Raw genomic sequence first — 12,988 nt, 5'->3', positions numbered from 1 at the left:
GGGAAAGGAAGCGGGACAGTTTTTTATGAGTGGATTTTGTGTATTGTTTACGGCTATCCTGTTTAGGGGTGATTTTGGTTTGTGGGAGAGTTTTAGGTAGAGTTTCATGAGTAGGTTTGAGTATTCTTTGAGAGAAGGGATGCCACTGGGATGGGTCAAGACTACGTCATGAGAGGGGGCTGGACAGATGCGGCAAGTGCGTATCTTCTATAACGTGCGCCACACTTGGTTGCTGTGTGTCTTGTGGTTCACTGTGTTGGTGTGTGTCTTTAATGTGCGCCACACTTGGTTGCTGTGTGTCTTGTGGTTCACTGTGTTGGTGTGTGTCTTTAATGTGCGCCACACGTGGTTGCTGTGTGTCTTGTGGTTCACTGTGTTGGTGTGTGTCTTTAATGTGCGCCACACTTGGTTGCTGTGTGTCTTGTGGTTCACTGTGTTGGTGTGTGTCTTTAATGTGCGCCACACTTGGTTGTTGTGTGTCTTGTGGTTCACTGTGTTGGTGTGTGTCTTTAATGTGCGCCACACTTGGTTGTTGTGTGTCTTGTGGTTCACTGTGTTGGTGTGTGTCTTTAATGTGCGCCACACTTGGTTGCTGTGTGTCTTGTGGTTCACTGTGTTGGTGTGTGTCTTTAATGTGCGCCACACTTGGTTGCTGTGTGTCTTGTGGTTCACTGTGTTGGTATGTGTCTTTAATGTGCGCCACACTTGGTTGTTGTGTGTCTTGTGGTTCACTGTGTTGAGGGAGGGGTGCCAAGTTTTAGTTTGCCTCTCAGTAACTAGGTTAGTGAGCGTTTTATATACAACTTCCTTTAGTTCTCTTATTTCTTTTGACACTGAGTCGTTTTTTTTGAGCTGGTTTCTTTGCTTTATCATGTAACTTGTGGAGAGAGATTTCGAATTTCTTTCTTTCTATGTTCTTGTGGCATATGCTTTTTCCTGGCTTGGCTGGAGGTCTTTGTGAGTTGTGTGAAGGCTAGCCAGTCATTTTTCTGTTGTTTGTACAAGTCATTTTGGTTGTGTGGGTTGATAGATGAGTCAGGTGGAGTGTTGTCAGGAGGGGCAGATGGTCAAAGGTCAGTTCGTTCAGCGTGCCCCAGGAGGTCTTTGTGTGGAGCTCTACTGGAAATGTTGCGAGGATGGAAAGAAAATGGGTTTATGTTTGACGGATTTGACTCCTTGTAAATTTGGTATATAGTTACTCTTGCTGTAGTTCATTCTTCAATCTTATGCATTTATTTTGAGGAATTCTAAATATTAGTAGAAGAACGGGACAAGAATCAAATGCTTTGTTTAATCATTATAAAAATTATGATAATTGTATTGATTGGAGTAATGCCATCTTAGTTATTTACTCCTGTACCACGAAAAATATCATTGAATCTTCTATTATTAGATACACAATGAATTGTGACATTAATATTATTGAAGGTCTATACAAATTGGATAGCTTAATTGTTGATAAAATTTGTAAACAGTTCCCCTTCTTGTCCACATAATAAGTTTATGATACGCTTGTTGCCAGACTTGAATGTATCCGACCTCCATTCGGGTAGTCACTTGTTTACCAAATGGCCTCCTAGCTACGTTTCTTCGTTGTATATAAGCTGACTTATATTTCTCTCTTGTATCTTCCCTAATTATATGATTATTACTGGAAAGTGTATTTATGAACTTATGGTTTTTCATTTCTTCGTGGACTCATAGGAATATATATATATATATATATATATATATATATATATATATATATATATATATATATGCCCAAACCATTTCAAAACACCCTCTTCTGCTCTCTCAACCACGCTCTTTTTATTTCCACACATCTCTCTTACCCTTACGTTACTTACTCGATCAAACCACCTCACACCACACATTGTCCTCAAACATCTCATTTCCAGCACATCCATCCTCCTGCGCACAACTCTATCCATAGCCCACGCCTCGCAACCATACAACATTGTTGGAACTACTATTCCTTCAAACATACCCATTTTTGCTTTCCGGGATAATGTTCTCGACTTCCACACATTTTTCAAGGCTCCCAAAATTTTCGCCCCCTCCCCCACCCTATGATCCACTTCCGCTTCCATGGTTCCATCCGCTGACAGATCCACTCCCAGATATCTAAAACACTTCACTTCCTCCAGCCTCTCACCATTCAAACTCACCTCCCAATTGACTTGACCCTCAACCCTACTGTACCTAATAACCTTGCTCTTATTGACATTTACTCTTAACTTTCTTCTTCCACACACTTTACCAATATATATATATATATATATATTTGTATATTGGAGAGGATCACAATTTTGCGCGTGATCAAAATATTCCTATGAGTCCACGGGGAAAATGAAACACGATAAGTTCCCAAGTGCACTTTCGTGTAATAATCACATCATCACGGGAGACACAAGAGAGAAATATAAGTCAGTTGATATACATCGAAGAGACGAAGCTAGGACGCCATTTGGTAAACATGTGATTGTTCAAAACATGCAACGAGCGTTCATGAACTTATCATTTTACAAATTTTATCAACAATAAAGTTATCTAATTTGTATAGACCATCACTAATATTAAGATTATAATTCTTTGTGAATATAATAACAGAAGATTCAGTGATATTTCGCTTGGTAATAGACTTGAGTTAATAACTGAGATGGCGTTACTCCAGTCAATATAATGATCATAGTTTTTAACGTGACAGCATTAAGGAAAGAGATAAGGTACGAGAAATAGTCACAAGCTATTTATTTATGATTACCTCAGGATCAGTTTCTGTGAGAGTCTTGCTGTTATCCAGGACCTTTTGAAAGGCTCCTGCAGCCCAAGGCTGCGCCATTTCCAGTTGCATAAAAATATAGACTTCCTAGGGACGAGAAGTTATTTGACAAGACTGTGCTTCTGGTGATACAGCCAAACATGACATTTCACTCGCTCTGGAACCTCCAGCAGGCGGAGTCCGGTAACACCTACACGCTGTTTTAACTATGAAGGCGTGAACGATGTAAGTCATGGACATGCAGCGAGGCATTCTCCCCTGTCTGTGTCTCTCCACGTACGTAGAATGTTACTCTAAGTTTCATATTGGTTAATCATGCCACATGCAAGACCATCCTGTTGTTAAAAAGTCTTGTGACGTAGTCGAAGTTAATCATATGCCCGCTAGACTGTATCCATTACTGCGCGTGAGAGCTGACTGATCTAATTCAGTACAGCTAATCAGATTATGACACACATCAGAACAGTTTTCCAATCTTTGTGGCAGCCAGAGAAGCAGAACGTCAGTCCCGGAGGCCACTGGTTCCCAGTCTTTTTGGGTTGTGCACCGCTAACCTGTCTCTCTTCCAGTGAATTTGACGTTTCACACAGAATATTTTAGAACCCGAATGAGTGTTACGTTTATGTCACTACTTAAACATGAGTTGTTACTGTGTGTAAGATGGATTTTCCATATTACTTTATCATCAAAATATATTCGTCTTTCCTTTTTTCTAACGCTTGGAACTTCTAGGACCCACACTAGTCTCTCATCAGCGAGGAATCTAGACCATAATTGCCGAGAGAGAGAAAAGTAATTTTCTCCTCTTAATGACCCAATGATATACACAGAGTCACTACAAAAGATCATTCCCCCCCCGGTGTACTATGGAGGGATTATACCGTGATATTTGAAAATGGAGTTTAGTGTGAGTTGCTTCTCCGGGCGCGGGCGAGGCCATGTGGCCATTAGCAGTAAGGAGGCCTCTGAGGGGCCATCCAGGACACTCCAGTCATCACTCTTACGAGACCTACCACATTACACTCACCATAGTAGGTTAGGTCCCTGCTGGAACGTATTGGTCCCGGGGCGCCTGACTTGTCCAAGAGACTGATGACAAGGGATCAAGTTAGCTGAGGAGGGAGTGGGAACCTGAGAGAGAGAGAGAGAGAGAGAGAGAGAGAGAGAGAGAGAGAGAGAGAGAGAGAGAGAGAGAGAGAGAGCGGATTTACCTACGAGTACCTACGACGACATATTGCCATAGTGACAGGGTTAGGCCGTAGCGCTCACTGTTAGATTTGTATGTTGAAGAACGATGTTTCTCTCGATCGCCTCTCCTCCTCGTCCCATCACGTGTTTGTCGTATCATGCTAAATGTATCAGCAGCCACTGTACTCCACTGGTATGGTTATCTGTTTTAGGCTCATCTGATGTTATCCTCATCCTTCAATCTAAATCTTCTTTTAAATGTTTCTCTAGGACGGTCCATGGGAGTTTCTTAGACCACCAGGTATAGTATCGATCGATCCAGTTACCTTACCGGGCAATCGTTTATCTTAAAACCTTTTTGGTATGTTTCCTGGAGTTACTCTTACTCATAATCCTTGTCTGGTTCCTCTCAGGTGTAAACCATTATTCTTTAATCCTTCGCAATGTTGCCTGGTATATTCACACATCTCTCACCCCGACGTTCGAGACTGTACACCTCTTAATCTTTCAATCTGTCATGGTAGTTTGTATTCTCCAGTTTGTTTGTCTTACTTGTGAAATGTGTATGTATTCTCTGTGTCTTATTTGATACAGTCCATATCATTGGTGATCACACAACACGGCGGTATTCATGTTCACATATCTACAGTAAACATTTCCATCATTGATTGTCTGTCTCTTGTAAGTATTCTCGATCATTACACACATCATTTAGAGAGAGAGAGAGAGAGAGAGAGAGAGAGAGAGAGAGAGAGAGAGAGAGAGAGAGAGAGAGAGAGTTACATAGTAGCATAGATACACAGACCACACAGACCTAAGGTCCAAGCGAGGTAGTCTGGCCTTATCGCTGGGAAAATAAAAGGAAGAAAAAAAAGGCCCCCTTGCAAGTAGAAGCAAAGGATAGCAAAGCCAAGGCTTTTTCCCCATCCTCCACTCCCTCCAGCAACATGCCGGACGGAAAACCGGTAGAAAAAATACCTTGCAGGATTAACAAGCATGAAGGAAATTTTTATAAGAAAGTCATAAGGTAGACTGAACATGAATACATCATGCATCCCATCACCAACGACATGCATCTCTCCACTGTTTGTTATCAAGACAATACTAAGGAGAAACTTGAGCTCCGGCCTCTCGACTTCCATGCCTATATTATTCGTGACAGTGAGGAATGACACAGTAATTCTTAATTACTCTCTCAAAGAAAGTGACATGGGTTGAGCAATGTTAGTATGATACCGCAACATGGCCAGGGAGAGATCAGTGGTAGAGAAGCAAACATGTTATACCACTGCGTTATGATGACTGATTAAATGAATCATTCAATATGGGAGAGTGACAAGTGATGATCATATCTAATTTTGAAAATAATTAAGGTTGTTGTTCTGAACAACATTCCCGGGAGCTTATTCTGTGCATCAGTAATGTCGCTGGTAAGAAAGATGTTTCATAAAGTCTTGATTAACTCGATGACCTCTAGGTTTTAATCCATTTTCTCTCGTCAGGTAATGCTGGCGCTACTGTCAAGAAATGCTTGATGTCAACTTTGTTGAATCTTTTAAGTATTTCGAAACATTCTTGTAGTTTATCCTTGAGGCGCCTCTTACATATTGAGAACAAGTTTAATTCTCGCAGTCTTTCCTCGAGGTTTGTTACGCAAGGAGGGAATCAATTTAGTTGCTCTTTGTTGCACTGCTTTCGATTTGAGAATGTCCTTGCTTAAGCGAGGGGCTCAATACTGCACTGCATGCATGCATATTCGAGATGTGGTCTAATTAGACTTAGGTATAGTGGCAGTATCACATACTTGCTTTTCCACGTAAGGTTTCTGCTGATAAATCCTAACGTCCTTGTTTGCCTTTTTTGGCAGCTACATACTAATGCTGGGAGAATTTGGCAGCTTCATACTAATGCTGAGAGAATTTGAAGTTATCAGAGACAGTGACCCCAAGGTCTCGTGGCCATTAATTCCTACTCAAGAATTTTTGTTAGAGTTTCCTGCTTGCAACAGCTGACACTTACTGACGTTAAATGGCGTTTCCCATTTGCTAGATAATTCAGTGATTTCATCTAGATCCTCTTGTAATCTTAGCCAATCTTCTTCAGTTAATATAGCGCTGCTGATCTTTGCGTCTTCTACAGATTTGGACACTAAATTATTTATAAATGATGAAAAGTGTAGGCACAAATACAAGTTCCTGGGGGACCTCACTAGTAACGGGTGACCCCGGTGATGATTATTATTCATCATTCGTTACGACTCTGCTTCCTATCACGTAACCAGGCTTCTATCTAATTTGCTATGCAACCGTAATCCCCAGGCCCTGACTTTATGCATCAATTTAACTCGAGGGATTTTGTCGAATGCTTTCTGGAAGTCCAGATATATTATATATATTATATATATATATATATATATATATATATATATATATATATATATATATATATATATATATATATATTTTGTGCTGTTGTAGGTATTGAATAATGTATGATAAAATTCAAGGAGTTTGTAAGGCATGATCTGCGTCATCTAAAACCCTGTCGTGTATCATTGATCAGACTGTGTTGTTCAAGTAGGCCACGATTTTATCTCTGATAATCGACTCCAGAAGTTTACATGTCATTGATATAAGGCTAATAGGACGGTAATCACCAGGTAATTCGCGGCTTCCCTTTCTGTATGTAGGAGTCACGTCTGCTAGTCTCCAGACCTGTAGGATTATTCCATCCTCGAGCGAATTATTGAAGACATAATTTGACGGTCCGCCAATTTGGTGTTTGAGGTTTGTAATTGCACGTGGATAGAAACCATCAGGACTTGGGCTTTTGATAGCCTTCAACTTTCGTATTTTTCTTGGCATTTTTGATAAGAACTTTCGCTTTTCTTCTGATTGTTATATTGCGTTATATTCCGATTTCTTAAGCTTATAGAATTTATTTATTGCGCCCTACAGCTGCCTATAGCTATATATTGGGAGTGCCATTCAAGCTTGTTGTTGATTGACTTGTTTCTGTCGTGCATGGGAATGATTGTTACATGATGATGTATAAACTGATGCTTAAAACTGGCCCATAATTACTCTAGGCATGAGCCAACAAAGATGAGACTCTTTAATGCGTCGCGCAGACCATTAAAGTTAGGGATAATGGTACTAGTTTTAGGTGAGTTAGTTTATTATATCTTCATCAAAGCTAACCATGGTATGGTCACAAGTGCCCAGATGTTCACCAACACGGGTATTAGTTACTAAGATCACCTGGGATGCCAGAACTAAGTCAAGTATATTAACTTCCCTCGTCGGCTCGGTGACGGTTGGGTTGAGAGGAGAGTCTTCGACGGAGTTGATAAGTCTAGCAAATTCTCTCTCTACACCTGAGATGGTTCGCCAGTTGATTTCTGGAAGATTGAAATCCCCAAGAATGATCGAGTCTTTATCCTGTATTGCTCGTTGTAAACTCTCGTCCAAGACCATATGAATATCTCGAATACGCAGTGCAGTGTTGGGCCCTCCACTTAAGCTAGGATATTCTTAAATCGGAAGCAGTGCAACGAAAAGCAACAAAATATATAAGATTTTTGTCTGATATCTTACTTGTAACCGCCCGTTTGATGTGGTCAACACACCGACCTCTACCTGGTCTCAACAAACATGTTCCCCCTGTAGTTGTCAGGCATTTTGATCTTTAATTCACATTCCTAAGAGTTCTGCCCCGTTATTGATGAGGTGGATGCCGTCTTTGCTTTATAGTTCTTTGTTTTTAATGAATTCGAGCTACGGATATCAAAAAAGACCCGATGTTAACACCCGTAGTTACTTATGTACGAACTTACGAGTAATTACGCCGAGATTTTGCTAGTTGGTACGGCTAGCGCTCTACGCTTATTGTGGGAATATATAGAGTAACGAAGAACGAGTCGCCTGAGTAACATGTTTCAAGTGTTATATATAAGGTGGAAAGATTGTATGCAAATAGAATGACAGCCAGTACCCCAAGTGTAACAAGTGAGGCACATAGGAAACACACTCGATAGTCATTGAAGTTTTGGCTCAGTAAGCATCTTGCCGATACCCAGGTGGGTAGTACCGGAAATAGACCTCACTGGTACCAACGGTCACTGCCTACCGAAAGTTATATAGATATATAGACCACGTAGATCAAGGGTCCAGGCGAGGTAGTGTGGCCTTAACACGGCTGAAAAAAGACACAGTCCTCTAAAGGTATAGAAGTAAAGAATAACAAAGCAAAGGCCTTCTACCCACCCTCCACTCCCTCCGGCAACACGCCGGATGGGAAATAGGTATAAAAAATTGCCTTGCTGGTCTGAAATGCCTGAAGGAGATTTTGATAGGAAAGTCAGAAGGTAGACTGAAAGTGAACATGTCTGGCATCCTATCACTTTTTTATTATAAAGACGTCAGTAAAGATAAACTCTAAGCTCCAGCCTCGCAACTTACCATGTCTTTATTGCTCCTGATGTGAAAAGATTACACAACTCCTCGTTCCCTTAAAGAAGGCTGTACGGGTTAGTCTATGTTGGTACGTTGCCGAAGCGTTGCCGAGACGAGATCATTGGTTGAGAAGGCAGCGTACTGTATCACTACGTTATTATCATTGGTTAGAAGAATTAATGCTGGAGAGTGACAGGTGACGATAAAACCTAATTTTGAACGTATTAACATTGTTATTCTGAACAACATTTTCTGGGAGCTTCCTCCGCACATCAGTAATATCGTTGGTTCAGAAATGTTTCGCGCAATCCATATTAACTTAGTGAACTCTCAGTTTTAGTCCATTTTCTCTCGTTTGTAACACTGGTGCGATCGCAAAGAAATTTTCATCTGCGTTGTTGTTTCAAATAAGCATTGTAAACTATTCTATTAACTTGCCTCGGAACTGTCTTTGACTTAGAACAAATTCAGTTCTTGTAATGTGTTTTCATGTGAATTTCACGTAAGGAAGAAGCAATTTAGTTGCTCTTTGCTGAATTGCTCCGATTTAAGAATATTCTTAGCTTAGGTTGGGGCCCAGAACTGCACCTGCATATTCGTGGTGTAGTCTGAGTACTTAGATAGAGTGGCAATATCCCATCCTTGCTTTTGTATGTAAAGTTTCCAATGATACACCCAAACATCCTATTTGCTTTCTCAGTAGCTTCGTTGTAATGCTGGAAGTAAATCTGAAGACGTTAGAGACAGTGATCGCTAGATCTCTTGCACTTGGGAGTCTTCTTTATCTTGTGACCCATCACAGATTTCTTGTTCAGGTTTCCTACTTGCAGCAGCTGGCATTTGTTAAAGACGTTGAATGGCATTTGGTATTTCCTAGACCATTAGGGTATTTTACCCGGATCCTCTCGTAATCTTAGCCTATCTTCTTCAGTCAATATGGCAATGCCGATCTTTGTGTCATCTGCAGAGTTGGTCGCTAGGTTATTCAGTCCTTCATCAAGATCATTGACATGAGGGATGAAAAGTGTGTGTGTCCCAGGACGAATCCCTTGGGGGCCCCACTAGTAACGGGTGACCATGGTGATGATTCCCCATTTACTACGATTCTTTGCTTCCCATTACATAACAAGGCTTCACCTCAGTTTCCTGTGTCACCAGCGATCCGAAAAGACCTCATTTTAAGTATCATTTTATCGTGGGGAAATATGTGGAATGCTTCATGGACGTCCAGAAGTGTGATATTTATTGCTTTAGTCTTGTCAGGTTTCTGAATCCATGCTCTGTAATACTGATCAGACTGTGCTGCTCACGATAAAGCTACGCTTTTATCTCATAATCTACTCCATATGAATTGACATGCACCGAAGAGAGAGAGAGAGAGAGAGAGAGAGAGAGAGAGAGAGAGAGAGAGAGAGAGAGAGAGAGAGAGAGAGAGAGAGACTACCTACCTTACGATGAGTTTTGCCAAAAGTTACGGCTAGCACGTAGGGCTTACCACAAGGAAATCTGGAGTTTGGAAAAACGACCCTTGTGAGTCACATATTGTAGAGTGTTATGCGTGAAACAGAGAGACTGTATGTATGTGAAGTGAGTGAGATAGTCCTGCACATTATGTTAGTTCTGTGCATGATGCAAAGGAAGGTATGTCGCTTCTCTAGAGATGGGAAGAAAATATTTTTGTTAATAGAGAAATGGAGAACACAACAGACGTGGCCTGAGGTATTCCTGTTTCTCAGAACTAACATGAATGTTTTTTTTTTAAAAACAATAAACACATACACCAAAAAAAGAATAGGCCGGTGTGTGTGTGTGTGTGTGTGTGTGTGTGTGTGTGTGTGTGTGCGCGCGCGTAAACATAGAGCAGGGAAGACATGAAGACATGATATATATATATATATATATATATATATATATATATATATATATATATATATATATATATATATATATATATGAGTCCACTGGAAAAATGAAACACGATAACTTCCCAAGTGCACTTTTGTGTAATAATCACATCATCAGGGGAGACACAAGAAGGAAATATGTCAGTTCATATACAACGAAGAGACGTAGCTAGGACGCCATTTGGTAAACATGCAATTGTCCAAGACAGACAACGAGCGTATCATAAACTATTATGTGGACAAGAAGGTGAATTGTTTACAAAGTTTATCAACAATAAAGTTATCCAATATATATAGAACATCACTAATATTAAGATGATGATTCTTTGTGTATTTAATAGTAGAAGATTCAATGATGTTTCTCGTGGTACTGGAGTTAGAGTTAATAACTGAGGTGGCATTACCCCAGTCAATACAATGATCATAGATTTTAACGTGATTCAACAAGGCATTTTTTGTCCCGTTCTTATACTATGTTTATGTTGCTTAAGTCTAACAGAAAGATCCTTACCAGTCTGCCCGACATAAAACTTATCACAATTTCTACATGGACTTTATAGATACACCCAGGATAATTTCTGGTGAGCTCCTATTTAAGATATTCTGTACAGTATTATTGTTGCTGAAGGCAACATTTATATTAAAGGAATTAAGCAACATGGGAAGTTAAGTAGAATTATTATTAAAAGGGAGAACTAAAAGATTCTTGTTGTCAGTGGTGGGTTTGGGCTCAACTTTATGAAATGATTTCTTCGCTAACTTAAGGTATTTATCAATGAAAGATCTAGGGTACTTTAACTTAGATCCAGTTGAATATGTCTTCTCAAACTCATCATCAATATACTCTGGACTGCAAATACGTCATGCCCTAAGGAACATAGATTGAAATGATAATTTAACTCTGTCATTTTGAGATGAGTTATAATGGATATATGAGCATACATTGGTATGTTTTCTATATATAAACCATCACTACTATACAAATTGGTAACTTTATTGTTGACAGAATTTGTAAACAATTCACCTTCTTGTCCACATAAGTTTATGATACGTTCGTTGTCTGTCTTGGACAATCGCATGTTTACCAAATGGTGTCCTAGCTACGTCTCTTCGTCGTATATGAACTGACTGTTAACAATATTTCTCTCTTGTGTCTCCCCTGATGATGTGATTATTACACGAAAGTGCACTTGGGAACTTATCGTGTTTCATTTTCCCCGTGGACTCATAGGAATATACTTGATCACGCGCAAAATTGTGATCCTTTCCAATATATATATATATATATATATATATATATATATATATATATATATATATATATATATATATATATATTTATATATTTTTTTTTTTTTTTTTTTGCTTTGTCGCTGTCTCCCGCGTTTGCGAGGTAGCGCAAGGAAACAGACGAAAGTAATGGCCCAACCCACCCCCATACACATGTATATACATACGTCCACACACGCAAATATACATACCTACACAGCTTTCCATGGTTTACCCCAGACGCTTCACATGCCCTGATTCAATCCACTGACAGCACGTCAACCCCGGTATACCACATCGATCCAATTCACTCTATTCCTTGCCCTCCTTTCACCCTCCTGCATGTTCAGGCCCCGATCACACAAAATCTTTTTCACTCCATCTTTCCACCTCCAATTTGGTCTCCCACTTCTCCTCGTTCCCTCCACCTCCGACAGATATATCCTCTTGGTCAATCTTTCCTCACTCATTCTCTCCATGTGCCCAAACCATTTCAAAACACCCTCTTCTGCTCTCTCAACCACGCTCTTTTTATTTCCACACATCTCTCTTACCCTTACGTTACTTACTCGATCAAACCACCTCACACCACACATTGTCCTCAAACATCTCATTTCCAGCACATCCATCCTCCTGCGCACAACTCTATCCATAGCCCACGCCTCGCAACCATACAACATTGTTGGAACCACTATTCCTTCAAACATACCCATTTTTGCTTTCCGAGATAATATTATCGACTTCCACACATTCTTCAAGGCTCCCAGGATTTTCGCCCCCTCCCCCACCCTATGATCCACTTCCGCTTCCATGGTTCCATCCGCTACCAGATCCACTCCCAGATATCTAAAACACTTTACTTCCTCCAGTTTTTCTCCATTCAAACTTACCTTCCAATTGACTTGACCCTCACCCCTACTGTACCTAATTACCTTGCTCTTATTCACATTTACTCTTAACTTTCTTCTTTCACACACTTTACCAAACTCAGTCACCAGCTTCTGCAGTTTCTCACATGAATCAGCCACCAGCGCTGTATCATCAGCGAACAACAACTGACTCACTTCCCAAGCTCTCTCATCCCCAACAGACTTCATACTTGCCCCTCTTTCCAAAACTCTTGCATTCACCTCCCTAACAACCCCATCCATAAACAAATTAAACAACCATGGAGACATCACACACCCCTGCCGCAAACCTACATTCACTGAGAACCAATCACTTTCCTCTCTTCCTACACGTACACATGCCTTACATCCTCGATAAAAACTTTTCACTGCTTCTAACAACTTGCCTCCCACACCATATATTCTTAATCCCTTCCACAGAGCATCTCTATCAACTCTATCATATGCCTTCTCCAGATCCATAAATGCTACATACAAATC

The 12,988-nt window shown here is 40.3% G+C and overlaps 1 long non-coding RNA gene across 1 annotated transcript in view; it reads left to right on the top strand.

Moving 5' to 3' along the window:
* The window catches only part of LOC139755948 (uncharacterized), a 414,911-nt gene that overhangs the window by 38,586 nt on the left and 363,337 nt on the right, over positions 1 to 12,988 (top strand). The gene's annotated exons all lie outside the window — the stretch shown is intronic.

This window comes from Panulirus ornatus, chromosome 20 (genome assembly GCF_036320965.1).
Source record: "Panulirus ornatus isolate Po-2019 chromosome 20, ASM3632096v1, whole genome shotgun sequence".
Lineage (NCBI taxonomy): Eukaryota > Metazoa > Arthropoda > Malacostraca > Decapoda > Palinuridae > Panulirus > Panulirus ornatus.
Note: the sequence above shows the minus strand (reverse complement) of the source record. Positions and strands in the feature narration are given on the sequence as shown.